Here is a 15940-nt window from a genome sequence, read left to right as displayed (position 1 = left end):
TGGAACTAATATACTCACAAATTAATGAACATATAATTCATACATTAAAAAAATATTATATACTTTTAACACATATACTAACATATAATACAATTAAAAGGAAATTGATATAATAACATTCTACATTATGACATTCTATATTATAACATAATATATATTGACATTCAATATTTTGACATTCAATATTACTTACCTATCTGTTTATAATATTTCCAACTATAATATATCCATTCTGTATTCTGTCCTCCTGATATTTTTCATTCAATATTATGCACTCTAAATATTATTTATTCTATATTTTGGGTGTTTGCCATTTTAGATTGCTTGTGCTTTTTTTCTTTAGATTCCTTAACATTTTTATTTTGTAGGTGTCCTTGTGAGTTTATGCCAACAGGTTTAAAGAAATCCAAAGCTAGTAGTGCCTTCCTTTTCTTTGCACCAGTAGGATTGATATTTTTCTGTGATGTGCATTAAAATGAAAAGGGGGTTCTATACCAGGTATAGGTACATCTGCCTTTAAGAAAGCATCCAGACTATTCAAAGTAATGCTATTGTTATTTTTTTAAGTTTACTTTTTTGTTGCTAGCTTATGGCCATCACATTTAGAAAGTATGCTGCTTTCATTTATTCTTGTTTTTTGTGTGGCATATGCTTGTAATTAAACAAATTACAAGATTAACTATTGTTCTAGCTTGTCATTACCAGAAATAATGGTTTTGCAAATGCTAACACATTATTGTTGAATGGTCTTCTCTTAAGGGTCACCCTAAACATTATGCCTTCCTCCTCCAATTTTCTGACCATTTTTTCGGGGCTGTATGACTCTGAGAACTTTACCACTACTGACCAGTGCTAAAGTTTATGGGCTTTCTCTTAACATGGTATAATTGGTTTACACCTGTTTGGCATATTTAATTTACTTGCAACTCCCATGTAAAGTGGCATACCACATACCCAAGTCCTGTAAAGTAAATGCTACTGGTGTGCCTGCAAAACAGATTGTGCCACCCACACTTCCGTAGGCCTGCCAGTGCAAGGCCTGTGTTGGCAGTTCACTGCCACATCAACTTGGCATTTAAAACCCTTTCAAACACAAGGAGATGATGGACGGAGCGCTGAAACTTTTCAGACACTCACTCCCAGTCACAGATCTGGAGCGCTGAGACTGATTTGGATATAGTTGTGTCTGAACTGGGGTGACGAAGTGAGCTAAAGAATGATGATGGATTCAACCCAGATATGTGACTAGGGGTGAGTGTCTTAAAAGTTTCAGTGCTCTGTCCATCATCTCCATGTGTTTGCTTTGTCCACCCTAAGTTGGCATGGTATGCCCAGACGTGGGTCCCTTGCTCACTTTGCCACTGGATTCAATCTAGCCTGGTTGATGAGGGCTGTTAGCCCGAAACCGGTAACAGGATGCTTGTTTCTGGTCCAGGGAAGACATGGCTTGGCAGTTCGCGCTGGACTATTCCTATGAGGCACAGGGTCAAGACCGATTGGCATATAGCTGTGTCTGAACTGGGGTGGTGAAGTGAGCTAAATAATGATGATGGATTCAACCCAGATCTGTGACTGGGGTGAGTGTCTTGTGTTTGATTTAAAACCGTTTGCCAAGCCTTATCCTCCCCTTTTTTTACACATAAGTCACTCCTAGGTAGCCCAAGGGCAGGGCGCTGTGTAGATAAAAGGCAGGGCACATACTTTTAAGTTTTAAATGTCCTAGTAGTGACAACCAGATACATTTGTTTTTCACTACAGTGAGACCTACTCCTCTCATAGGCTTTAATTAGCTGTAATTCCTGTTTGGAAAGGAGTAACTACATCATGTTTCATATCTTTGAAATATTAATGACAAAGCCTCTTTACTGGTAAAATTGGAATTAACATTACTATTTTAGAAATTTAGCTTTATGAAAATGGATGTTTCTCTGCTCTTAATGCTCTGTGTACCTTGCAGCCTGTCTCCAATACACTTCTGGGATGGGTGACAGCTATACTTAGTGCATTGTTTCAAGACAACCACAAAGACAGGAAAGGTTGGTGTGAGATAGAACTCATCTGCATTCATCTGATAGCGCTTCTTGGGCAGGAAGAGAGAGGGAGCTGACAGTTACACCTGAATAGGTGTGTCCTGTTTCCCACGCACAGGGCTAATTACCCCTACTGATAGTCTGGAGCCAGGGCTGGGAGGAAAAGGGGACCTGTACACTTCAAGGTACTGCTCTGAAGTCACCCCCACTTCAAAGTCACAACTGCGTATGATTTTGGGCCTTTGACCCTAACAAGACAATACAGTACTGGACCTGTGAAGAACTCTGTCTGGAGGAAAGACTGCAATGCTACAAGGATAGCCACTCTGTTTGACTGCTGCTCTGGAAGAATTGCTTTTCTACATTGCTGTGCTGCGCTACTACCTGCTGATGTCTGACCTGCAGAGAACACTGTCTGTACCCATATAACTTGAACCTAGAGTAACTCCCAGGGCTTGCTGGCATGCCCCCTGTTCTGAAGTCTCAGGCCCATCAAATACTTAATTCAGCCCTCCAACAGCACCTGGACTGTGCCATCTGTGATTCCTGCCCTGCAAGTGGGGCCAATCCAGTACTGGGCCCTTGAAGTTGAGTTTCTGCTGTGCAGAACCATCAAAAGCACACAGTGATGTTTTTACCCTGATCGGAACTGATGCATTTACCTACAACACCGACGCAGGAGCTGATTGATGTAATCTCTTTGAGGTTCTGTGCATCTAGATAACAATGGACAGTGAGACTCAGCGATTATGCAACGTCTGCACTGTAAAGGGGTTAATCAACAAAGCATTCCTCATCTTCGCAGATTGGAACAGATGCGTTGAGGGGGGTATGTACAAGAAAATGGCGGAGCGTGTCATTAGCCTTCTTGGCTTAACGACACATTCCTCCACTTCTGAAACACAATATTCACAAGAATGTGGTGCAGCCTTGCCTTTCCCCCTGCGATGGCGCTAAGTTTAGAAAATTAGCACCAATGCAGGCACCCTTGCACCAGAGGGCAAGGCTGTCTGCTTGCAGGGGGGGGGTTAATGTGAAGAAAGTTGTCCCTTCCTGCACATAAACAACCCTGAAATGCAATTATGGCACTTTCATGTGTGCTGCTACCTGCAGCACACATAAAAGTGACAAAATGGCACTTTTTAAAGGTTTGTTTATGTACAGGAACGGACACCTTCCTGTACATAAACAAACCATCAGCATTTTGCATTTCCATGGTTGGTACACAAGGCAGCACACATGGAAAAAACAAAAACAAGGAGAAATGCATTTCTGCTTGTTTTACCAACTTAGACCAGGATTTTCCTGGTCTTAACTTTGGCACTGCCTTCTATGTACACCACCATTGTCCATAGAGGCAGCGTCAAATACAATGGGTGTTCTTGGAGAAAGCCCACCACAACACACACTGCAAGCCGCTTTCACATTAACCATAGCGCAAAAGGGTGCCTAATGTACAAGGCAGCGTTGAGCCATGTTAAGTGGCTTAACACTTCCCTGTACATAAGGCGCAGCCTCTATTGCCACAACAGTGTCCATAAAAGTGTTGGTGATCAGGGCTTGTACATACGGTCCTGAGTCTTTGACATCGATGCCTCCACCATCCAAGGTACATTGCAGTGGAACCTGCATGAGTTCTGTAGCCGACCTGCCCTCCATCCCAGTCTGCCTGAACTCTGGATTTACCCCGGTACAGCACGATCTCAAGGAACTATAACTGCAATTTGCTTCAAAGCACTAATTTTTTTATTTAATCTTTAAAAATACAGAACTCCGGTTGTTGTTATTGGATTTTTGTCATTTTGGTCTTGTTTTACTCATAAAAATATATTCTATTTTCTAATCATGTGTAGACTATTTTCGTGGTGTTTTCTCTGTGTTCCTGTATGTGTTACACAAATACTTTACACATCTCCTCTTTAGATAAGCCTGGCTATTCTGTGGCAAGTTATCAGAGGGTGAGCACAGGTTATCTTTCAGAGCGCATCTAGCTTACACTGACCAGAGTGGTGGTTCCGGCTTGAATAGAGTGCATACCTCAGCCAACCAGAAACTCCAGTTCTACCACATATATTCCAATCTGCACAGTATAAGCGACTTCTTTGAATGCCAGAGGGATATTGAAGGATCCATGGTATTTTGATGAATGGTTAACATTACAGCGAATCCCAGAATGTGTAGCTTAGGTCATTAGCATAGAGAATGTCGTGCTGATGACGTAACCTCTATGTGTTTAGCACCCACACAAAAATACTCTTCAAACACTGACACTAAAATTGTCTGGCCTTGGTGATAAAAAGGTCCACTCGTAACATGCCTAATGTCTTATTTTATTCCTTAATGCAAGTTAAAAAGTTAAGGAATTATTGGTTACAGTTTGAGGATGAACTATCAATGATAGCAGGACGGCACAGTAAACAGATATTCTTTTTACTTAGAATAATAAAGACTTTGTTTATTCTCTCCTTTCCATATAGAAGTCAGCCGAAAAGCACTTGGTTAGGAAATAGCAAAGATTGCACAATGCACCTGTGATGCTTCCAGTCCGGGTATTACGACTGAATCATATAATCCCACCACTTGAGTCAAGTGCTGCTAAAAGGTCTGTTTTTATCTCTCCTTCAATCATTTGGCATTGGCGTCTTAGTGTTTTCAGAAGTGAAGCAATGCCTTTTATGTTCCGGGGGCGCTGTGATAAATCTAGGGGTGGGCAGAACTCATGGAGTATTGTTGTTTTTAACCATAAAGGTATAGCAGTCTTCATTAAAAATATTGTTTGTGTTCCTCTGAAGGTATGGCGCCCCCAGTGAGAAGTGCCTACATATTTTTAGGGTGGAATAAATCAATTAATTTAAACATGCTTCAAATGCATTGTACGTTTTAAATTCTCACTACATTGTTCCATTTCTGACCTTGCCAGCGTGGGTTTACTTCCGCCCACGCGCAGGTCCACCTGATAGTGATCTACCCTCCTGAGCCCTACGCTCATAGAGGCCGATTAGGTTGGCGGGTGGAAAAAGTCCGCCGCCGTCGCATTGGCAAAAGGGACCGTCTGCCATAGGTGCAGCGGTCCCGCTATATGAATCAAGATGCGCCCGGCACACTGGCGGGCGCATCCTTTATTTTTACATTGCAGTGGGCGGTGCTGCAAGCAGCACCTGCCACAATGTAAAAATACATGTTGTGCATTTGAATGTACAATGTGACAGGCATTGTGCGGTGCCTGCCACCTTGTACATGCAAATGCAGGGCGGTACCATAGGTACCCCCATGTGCATCCCCCACCCCCCATCCCCCTGGGGGCCCGTAACAGGCACCAAAGGCATTCTCTGCCTGTCTATTTGCGGCGGGATCTCCGCCAAAAAAGACAGGCATCATAATGCCCACGGCGGTGCCTGCACGGGACCGCACAAATGCCTCTATAGTAAGGGGTCCCGCAAGGTGGGTGGAAAAGGACAGTCTTGCGTGACCACGGCGGATGGTCTTTCTGTCTGCCGCGGTACCATTCACATTCCCACTGCCATCCCTATTTGGAGGTAGGAATTTCAGGGATTGATGGCGGGCGCATCGCCGCAACTGAGCTGGCAGTCCTCACCGCCAGCCCGGCGGTCCTCATCGGCGGCCCAGCAGTGGTGATCCACCCGCCATCGTAATCGGCCCCATAGTTCGAGGCCCTCCTCCACCCGCAGGGCCCTGCCCCACCTCATGCCTAATTGCCAATTGGTGAGCACTTGTTCTGTTTGCTTTTTCGTCTCTTTTCTTTTTCTGTTACTGTTGTTTCTTTTATAGGCTTTTCTGTATTTCTTTTTGCTCCCTATTATTTCACTTATTTCCTTTACTTTTACTACAGTTCCCCTTCCCACCCTCGCTGCTGCTCGATCCCTGCAGTCCGCTCCCTCTCAAATGCCCTTACTATTACTGTTGTTTCTTTTCTTTCTTTGCCTTTTCTGTATTTCTTTTCCTTATTTCTATGTGCTGCCTCTTGTTTTACTCGGTTCTTTAGTTTCATTCCGGTTCCCCTGTTCCTGCCATTTACTTGCCTCCCAGCTGTCTAGACATCCTGCCTCCCCATGACTCCTTAATGGTGGATGGTATGCAGTGAAGGAGCAACCCCACTGTCCTTATCAGTGTGCGCTTTCTCTCCCTACAGCGCAGCTCCATCTGATAGTGGTCTACCCTACTGAGCCCTAGGATTTTAGTTCGAGGTTCTTCTCCATCCACAGGCCCCCGCCTGCGCCTCATTCCTGGTTGTCCAGTGATGAGCTTTTGTTCTATCTCATGTTATTTCTTCTCCTCTCTTCTCTTCTTTTTCTATTACTGTTGTTTCTTTTCTTTTATTGCCTTTTCTATTTTTCTTGGTGCTGCATCTTGTTTCACTTCTGTCCTTTACTTTGACTCCAGTTCCCCTCCTCCTGCGCTCACTGCTGCTCGCTCCCTGCTGCCCTGCCCCCTTCCGAGCCCTGTAACTATTACTGTTGTTTCTATTCTTTTATTGCCTTTTCCATATTTCTTTTTCTGCCTCTTGTTTCACTTCTGTCTTTTACTTTAGCCCTGGTTTCACCCATTTTTGCCCTCATGCCTTCATGCACCCGAAACCGCAACCCGCTTCTAAGCCTCATTACTATTAATGTGTTTCTTTTCTTTTATTGCCTTTTCTGTATTTTTTTGTGCTACCTATTTTTCACTTCTATCCTTTACTTTTGCCCCAGTTCCTCCCTTTCTGCCCTCACTGATGCTCGCTCCCCGCTGCACGCCGCCTTCCAAGCGCTGTTTCCCCACATCACACCTCCCAGCTGTCCAACTCTCCTGCTTCCCTATCACTACATATTGGTGGCTGCACAGCAGGCCTGCCAGAGTCATGCAAAAAGCAAACCCATCTCCACTGGTCCAAGCCTGGACCCTGGTTCCTGCATCCTCTACTGCTACGATGCCAGAACCGTCCATTCTCTCAATCCCAGATGTTCCACCTTCTGCCCACTGCCTGTGCTCCTGCCCCAACTATACCTGCTCCTGCCTCCACATAGCAGACCTACTGACAGCACGACTCTCAAAAACTGGACCTGACCACCTAAGCTTGATCCTACTTAGCACCCCTCCGTCAAAAGACACAGTGTGGAGATCTGGGACCTGCTTGACTCCATCTCCCATGACGTCACTTTCTTCCTCGAAACCTGGATGAACCCCACTTCTGGCCGAGACATTGCAACTGCCATCCTTGGCAGCTACACAATCATCCACAAGTACTGCGTCAACCAGATCGGAGGAGGCACCGCCATCATATACGAAAACACCCTACGCATCACAACCACTCTCCCGACATGAAACACCTCCACTTCCAGATCCAGACCAAACCGAATGCCACTCTTCATGGCACCCTCGTCTACAAACCTACTGGATCCCTGCCCCATCAGCAAAGCCCTAGTCGACTTCATTACTCACCACACTCTCACCTCAACCTACCACATCCTCCTCAGCGACCTCAATTTCCACCTCAACAACTTCGACAACCACAGCACCTCATCCCTACTGGATAACCTCACTGCTATAGTACTCAAACAACTGGTCACCTCTCCAAAACACTCACCAGGACAAACGCTCAACCCCATCCTCATCACAAGGAACTATATCTCCGTTGGTCACACTTCCGAGCCACATTAGACTGACCACCATTGCGTCCATTTCTCCTTCACCAATTCCTCCATACGCCACCACTGTCCTTGCAGAGGATGAAACAAGGTCACCGAAGAGCAGCTCACACCTCCTTCAGCAAAACCCCACCACTGACATCCACAGACATCAACGGCTCAACATGCAGCCTCCACCATTCGATCTCTAACTGCGCTGACACAATGGCTCCCCTCAGGAAACCCTCAGAGAAGCAGCCTTCCAAAAAAAGCCAGCTGGTTCTCTCCCACCCTCTTAGAGTCCAGACACACCTCCAGACAGCTCGTGAAAAGATGGAGGAGCACGAAGATCATGACAGATCCCACATCCTTCAAAACCGCTGTCACTGAATACCACCACCTCATCAGAAGAGCAAAGAAATCAGCCACACAGGAATACACAGGGGTCTCGAGTTAACAGAAGTAGGTACCTTTGACCAAATAGGGACCCTTGCGTCTAGTCTGGGTAAGGGGATACACTCCTAAAGCTTGCCAAGCTCACTTGGTAGCTTGGCAAGAGCAGGCAGGCTTATCTCAGAGGCAGTGTGTAAAGCATTTGTGAACACATACAGTAATGCAGTGACACAACAGATGGACACCACACAAGTTGTAGTATAAAAATAAGTATTTTTATATAAACTTAACACAAGACCACAAACAACAAATATCCACAATACTGTACTTCAAAAATGGTAGAAATAGCTTAGTTCTCTTTAGTTGTAAAATGCGACACTTTGAGTTCAATGTACGTTTAGATGCGTAACGTTATACAATGAAAGTGTTTGAGGGAAGGTGATGGGTTGGTTCCTTACACGCAAGAATGGTGATGTGCCAGGCCCATACTGCTGCGTAGGGGATGCGTTGGTTCTTCACCGCTTGGGAGGTGATGCATCGGTTTCTTACTGCGCTTCCGTGGCGATGCGACAAGCAGCGCTATGATGCGATGAAGATCCGGTGCAAAGAAACAAAATGGCATCTTCTTCTTGATGCGACAACGATGCGTGCACGCCCAGCGGCTGTGTGGTGACTCAACTATTCTTCTGAGCCATTACAGGCACTGTAACATGCTTCTCCGGTGATGCAACGGCATCTGCTGCGACAGTTACACTCCCCTCCGGTGATGCTAGGGGCTTTGGGTGATGCAATGGCGGCAGCGGCGGTACACTTCTCCGGTGATGGGACGGTGTCTGCTACGACGGCGACACTCTTCTCCGGTGATGCAACGACAACGGCTGCTGTGGCAAAACGCTTCTTCATCTTGAATGTCGCTTCCATCTCCCAGCTCCCAGCGACACGCAGTCTCTCAGAAGGCCCAGGTCAACAGCAGGCACTTCAATTCCCAGCAAGGGAAGGCAGGGGAGCTGGTTGGTGGAGTCTGTTGTCCTTGAAAATTCAGCAGGAGGCAAGCTCTATCTCAAGCCCTTGGAGATCCTTTACAAGTTTATTTGAAAGTAGCACAAAGTCCTTTCTCCTTTCTTTGGCTGTCAGGCAACCAATGTAGGTCAATTTCCCAAACAGCACTCAACTTAGTTATAGTCTCCTCAGTTTCTCTGGCTCCTCTCCTCAGCAAAGGTTCTTCTTGTTGTCCCAAAAGTGATCTAAAGTTCTTGGGTCTGGGTCCCAATATTTATACTAGCAAATCGTTTGTCCTCAGAAGGCAGAGGGTCCTGTACCCAGTCCAAACCAGTTCGGTGCAGTCCTAGAGCACTTTGTTGACAAGACTCATTCTTTCCTTTGACAGTGTGGGATAGGGACATCAGACGCACCACAGGAGGTGGAGCCAGCATTGTAGAAGACAGGCACAGCCCTATTCAGGTCCCAGGCGCACCCCTCCCACCCATCTACATGCAGATAGCTCTATCCAGCCCTGTGCTCACTCACAATGTCTACTGGAATCCCCCAGTCCCTGTCAGCACACTCGAGAGCACGGAGGAGCTGGGAGGCCGTATTTTTTACACAAGAGTCACAGATTCTCTCTTCAAATTTAACAAGAGAAACTTTGTATCGGCAAATATCATCAAAGTTCAGAAAGCACTATGACGAACCTGAAATAATAACAGGTCCATAACTGCCTAAGGAATTATCCCCTTCATCAACGGTGGCCCCTCTGTGCATATAGAACATTCGTTCATTTACATTGAAGCTCCAGTGATAGTAGAGCTGCTGAGAAATCATTAAAACAGTGGAAAAGAATTGATATACTCTTCCCAATTGCAATACAGATATCAAGTCAATTGTTGTAAATGTCCTGAAGAAGGTGTGAAGATCAAACAAAGCACCGAAACGCCGCGTCGACTGTTTCACTTTTGACTGTACATGACTGTTTAACTCTTGACTGCATATTGATGTATGACATTACCACCGTAGGTGGTTTTTATTAATTGTTTTTAATATGTTTTAGATTGTAACCCGTTCGGGAGGTAATACATTTTATGTTCTATTTTTGACAAATATTGTTTGCTTAGTGTTATTAATCCTAAGTAATCCCATGCCTTTTGTCTACTTTGCCCTGCTTTTGTTTTTGGTATTCATTCGCTATTTATTTGTCATAAGGCTATAAAGAATCACTCTAATTTCTAATGTTAAACCCTACTCAGGACTCATTACAGTTGTTACATCATACATCAACATTGCATTCAATGAGCTTGACGTCATTATGCATGCAGAAGGTACAGTGTATATCAACATTGGGTTTTCAGGCATTGCAATCACTGTGCGAGCAAAGTTAACAGCGTACATTGGTATTTCATTTACATCATTTTGCATACATAGATTATAGCGTACATTGATATTGCCTTTATTGGTACTGCCGTTGCTAAGAGTGCATACATCAGGGTGTACATTGCTATTGTATTTATCAGTCTCAACAAACATACAGCCTCCAATCAAATTGAAAGATTTTTCTGGGCAGCTTAATTGCGCCTGTTGATGGTTCAGATATCGCCGATTAGTACAAAACCCTGGGTGCGCATTGAGGTGTCCTTCTCTACCAAACCCCTACGTGTCCTTCCATGGCTTCCCCTGAAAATGTGAGTCCCTGGGACCCTAATAAACATTACCCAGATAATGTTGATACAATGGTACGCCACTGTCCCTGAAGGGGGTATTACTACATACAATCTCTGCACACGCCCATATTACATAATCCTGACTTCTTTCCAGGGACGATCAACAGATGCTTTCACTTCTGGTCCCCGCACACCACAGCTAATTTGCTGAGGGAAAGGTAATCCCACTCACTAGAATGATTGAAAAATGCCCAAGTCTATGACAGGACCTCTTCTGATATGTGCAATTAATCTATTGGCTTATATAAGGGGACAATAAACAGGTCACAGTACAAAACTTGACACTAATGGAATCCCTAATGACAGAACATGAGACACAAAAGGGATCACTCCACTTGACCTGAAGTTGGTAAATTCTCAGACTACTACCAAACCAGCTCACGCTGTTACATGGGAGACTGAATTTGGACGGCAATAGAGGCAACTCTTTTTATTAAACTTGCTCATCACATAGTACAAGACCTGAAAGTACAAAGCTGCTACCTAAAAAATTACATGACATAACTAATGCATTGGGAGGGTATCTTGCTACGTTCACCTGATACATTGGATCACTACAAATAGTGGAATGTGGTTTTACGGGATGTTAGACCTGACATAATTGGCTTGAGTCTCTCCTCCATTTTTTTTCTGTTTGCCTCCTCTGTTTACGATGTTTTTGCTGGTATATTGCTTTGGGCACTGTGCCACTGCTGATCAGTGCCACAGTGCAAGTGCTCCCTATGAAAAATTGCTGTATTGATTGAATTCCATGTTTGGCTTATTTGGTTTACTGTCAGTCCCTAGTCTAGTGCACCAGGAGTGCCAGGGCTTGTAAATACAAATGCTGCTCGTGGGCTTGCAGCACATGTTGTGCCACCCACTAGAGCGGCCTAGTAAAAGTATGTCTGAAGGTCTGCCATTGCTAGACCTACGTGCAGTCTGGTACTGTTTTGCTGACTGCGCAAATACACCTACTTGCCAGTCCCTAAACCTTCCCTTAACTTCATGTTAGTCACCCCTATGGTAGGCCCGAGGGCAGGGTGCATTGTAAGTATAAGGTAGGACAAGCCTGACCAAGTTGGCATGTCCTAATAGTGAATTACAGCCATATTCGTTTTTCACTATTGTGAGGTAACCTACTCTCCATTAGGTCGAATGGGCTGCCGGGGTTATTAATGCTATAATCCTAGCTGGCTCGGGGAGCATGGTGCAATGTCGAGTTTGGTATCCCTGAACTCGGGGTTTAATCACGCATTGGTGTGGATGGTTTTTGGACTCTGGGTTTGAAAATAGCACTTTTAGAAAGTTGCTATTTTCTTGTCTAACTATTTCTGGTTTCTGCTGGTTTGGTGTGTGTGTGACAGGAGCTGGGTGGCTCCAGAGGTCTGAATGAGTCAGTGTGGGATGAGTGGGACATTTGCATTGAGAGTAGGGGAAGAGTAGCTCCTGATAGCCTGCCCTGCCTGACACAATGCTGGCTCCACCTCCTGCCAGGCGACTGATGGCTCTGTGCCTGCCAGGGACGATCCTGGCCCCACCTCCTACCAGGAGACCGATAGCTCTACTCCTGCCAGTGACAATGCTGGCTCCACCTCCTGCTGGGCGTCTGAGGACCCAGCCATGCACAGTGAATAGGCCAGGTGTCTCTGCCTGGCTACACCCACAACAAACCCAGGATGTGGGGAAATCCCCTGAATGGACAAAGGGATCAAAGCCAAAAAGGGGTATAAGAGAAGGACCCCTGAACCAAGAATTTAGATCACTTCTGACAAGGAACCCTGAACCAAGGACAAAAAGCCTGCTGATCCAAGGACTTGCCTACCCCATCTGCCAGTGTGCTGTTTGCTGGGGGGAATCCTGCAGTGCTTCTTTATTTTTGCCAAGGAACCAAGAGAGAGGAACTGAGTGTGTACTCTCAAGCTTTGCTAAAGAAAATCTCCAAGGGCTGGAAGAGTGCCAGCCTCCTGTTGAAGTCACAGGGCTAAAGGACTTCATCTGCTAAAAGAGCTTGTTGCTGGAACCTGAAAATCCAGCACCTCTGAAAGAATCTAGCAATCCCGACGCCAAGGGACGCCGCCGAATCCAGCTCAACATCGTGAGTAATGGCTCCAGTGTCCCGCTTCCTCGACGCCGGCCGCCGGGCCCGATCGACGCCAGCAGCAACGCCAGTGAGTAGTGAGTACGGCTCCAGCTCCAAGTGACCCCGTGTCTGCACCGCTGCTGATCGCATCGACTCCGAGCCCTCTCGACGCCGTGAGCGCTGCTCACTGTTGCAACAGCATCATCGACATTGAGGACGACGCCGTATCCTGCTTCGCCTCGTGAGCGCTGCTCCTGCCTGACATCTGTCGACGCCGCTGCTGGTCGCCCCGACTCCGAGGCCGGATCGACACCGAAGACGCGACGCCGGATATCTCGACGCCGCTGATCATCGTGTGCTTCGCTTGTCCAAGGTAATGTGTTGTGGGGGTCTGTGCGACTCCGGGCTCGACGTAGCGCTCCTCGCGGTCGACGCCGAACCTTTGGATTAACTTTGCCTCGACGTCGTGTGACTCCCGTGTTGGTTATATTGTTGCCAAGAACTGTGATTTAAAGAAGAAGAGTTGCTTTTTATACTAAAGACTTTGTGCTAGGAGGAAACTACACTTGAACTATTATTTTTCCTTCCAAGAGTATTTATTAAGATTGTGGTATATTTTTGTCGTCATTTGGTCTTGTGCTAAGCCTTATATAAAAATCCTTATTTTTATAATACTACTGTGTCGTGTCCATTTGTAGTGTATTCACTTTATTACTGTATGTGGTCATAAATGCTTAACGCACTGCCTCTGAGATAAGCCTGTCTGCTTTGCCAAGCTACCAAGGGGGTGAGCAGGGGTTATCTAAGTGTGTGATCCCCTTGCCCTGACTAGAGGAGGTGAGTCCATATTTGTCAGAAGTGTATACCTCTGCCAACTAGAGACAGCCAAGTCTAACACGGGATTACAGGGAGTCTGTCTCCGATCTTTCCTCTAAGATTGTGTGTCATGGAGCTCACCACTTTATTTCAGCCACAGGCCCTACACCTTCTCCCACTTCCAGGGGTAACCTCTGCTACAGTATATTACCTCCTCTGCCTGCTGACACCAATCTAACTCCTTTTCCTACTCAATAATTGATGGCGAGCATAAGGCCCTCCACGTCTCACAATGTTGCTCTTTCCCACCCCTGCTGCCAGCGCCAACCACAATTTACTATATATGGGCCAGACCTCCTTCCCCTGCATCAGTAGGAGCAGCCACTTCACATCCATTGTCACTGTAACTGAGATGGCTTCCAACATTTCAAACGGTTCTTTGAACACTCAATAAATCAATGTTGAAGTTGCAGTATCCACAATACTTTTATTGCAGATTCAATGTGGCAATTTGTGTCTGTATATCAACAATTGCCTGATAGGACAATCGATCACAAATTTCGATATGGTATTTATGTAAACCTTCCCATGTCTACATCATCTCGTAGTTGTCATTATATATTAGTAGTATGACTATCCTTTCCCTAATCCTATCTCTTGATCATATGTTAAACGGTCAAGTATGTAAGTGCTTTTAGAATTCTTACGTTTCTGAAACAATTCCCACCACCAAAGAATTTAATGTGGCAATATTATTGTTAGGGTAGAGTTGCTGCTGAAGTGTTATTGTTAGTGTAGGGTTGCTGGTTTGCATACATTCTTATTCATGAATAGTGTAGTCAGAACACATCAATGAGAGATAATCCCGTACATAGATGCACAGTCTATTTCTTTTGCTCATTTGTATCTCAGAAACCGTACAGATAATATCACCTTCCATGCCCTCATCGGCCGAGCACTCCCTTCCCAGTGCAGCACATGACCAACGGCCGACACAGCCCCACCCACCCTTTAGAACGCACGCCCCGCATCAGAAAAACCACTGTGGTTAAGGCGTTAAGTTGCTAAAATTCCACTTCCTGGTTCTTCTGCGAAGATTCATTATTATCACAACACCTACTCTCTCAAAAATTGATATAGCTCTATGTCTAAAGGATCATACCATGTACAGATGCACAGTCTATGAACCAGATGCATCAAGCATTTTTTGACTTGGCAAATGGCCGATTCACAGATTCGGCCTTTGCGAATGCAAAATAATGCTCTTCTGTTGCAGCAAACCCTATTCTGCGATTCGCTATTAGGAAGGAGCGCGTTTAGGGCGTCCCTTCCTAATACTGAATCGCATTGGTATGCATGAATGTTTTGCGACCAAAATGCGGTCACAAAACAGTCACAATTTGCCACCTAGTTCAAGTAGTTGGTGTGAGAAGTTGGCCTGGTATATGATGCTCACTAGTTCTAGTGATCACCTTGTACCATGATAAACAACCCTTATGATGATTGGTTGTAAGTCTACCTTATAGACCAGCTATCCTAGTAACGTGGACAAAGCAGTCTTAGGCTAAACTCTGTAAAGGCATGTGAAGCAAGCTGTTTTACCATACACAATCCCCTAGAATACCAAATGAAAGGACACCACACAGATATATATTGAAAATATATATATATTTATTTCTACAAGTATCCCCTATACTCTTTATGAGCACAGAAGCAAATGCGATAAAACAAAACACAGTTTAAATATACAAAAGTTGCACAATATGGATGAGCCCTAGGGGCCACCTAAACCATATACTAAAATAGTGGTATAAGAACCACCAATCCGAAAGGAAGTAGGCCTAGGGCCTTGGGAATCGCTGGAGCTGTTCAGGACTAACAGTGAAGAAGTCAAGAAAGGCCCTCAGGACTCCGGTGCAGCGTTTAAAGCACACGCATGCACCAATGCAATGTCAATGGTGCGTAAAAGTTATAAAGTTACTGTTTTAGGAACCTTCTGACTGACCTAGAAGGACAAAACGTTAGATCTAGATACTAGAGGTGTGTACCAGTGTAGGAACACCGGTGTTGCTGAGTTACCTCACCCACAGGAAGCGGGTGCACAGGTGCGAAGTAGTGTCGGGATTCGTCACGCAGGTCGATGGTGCCTGGAGATGAAGATGCTGCAGGCGGGTCGTCGAGGAGAGTTCCGGTGGATCCAAGAGTGGATCTGAAGAGGTGAAGACATGAATGCAGAGGGGACAATGTTCAAAGTCACTAGCCAGTGACTACCGTGGAACCAGTATGGAACCAGGCGATGTT

Source organism: Lissotriton vulgaris, chromosome 7, assembly GCF_964263255.1.
Source record: "Lissotriton vulgaris chromosome 7, aLisVul1.2, whole genome shotgun sequence".
Lineage (NCBI taxonomy): Eukaryota > Metazoa > Chordata > Amphibia > Caudata > Salamandridae > Lissotriton > Lissotriton vulgaris.
The sequence above is the reverse complement of the archived record's forward strand: the minus strand, read 5'-3'. Positions refer to the sequence as shown.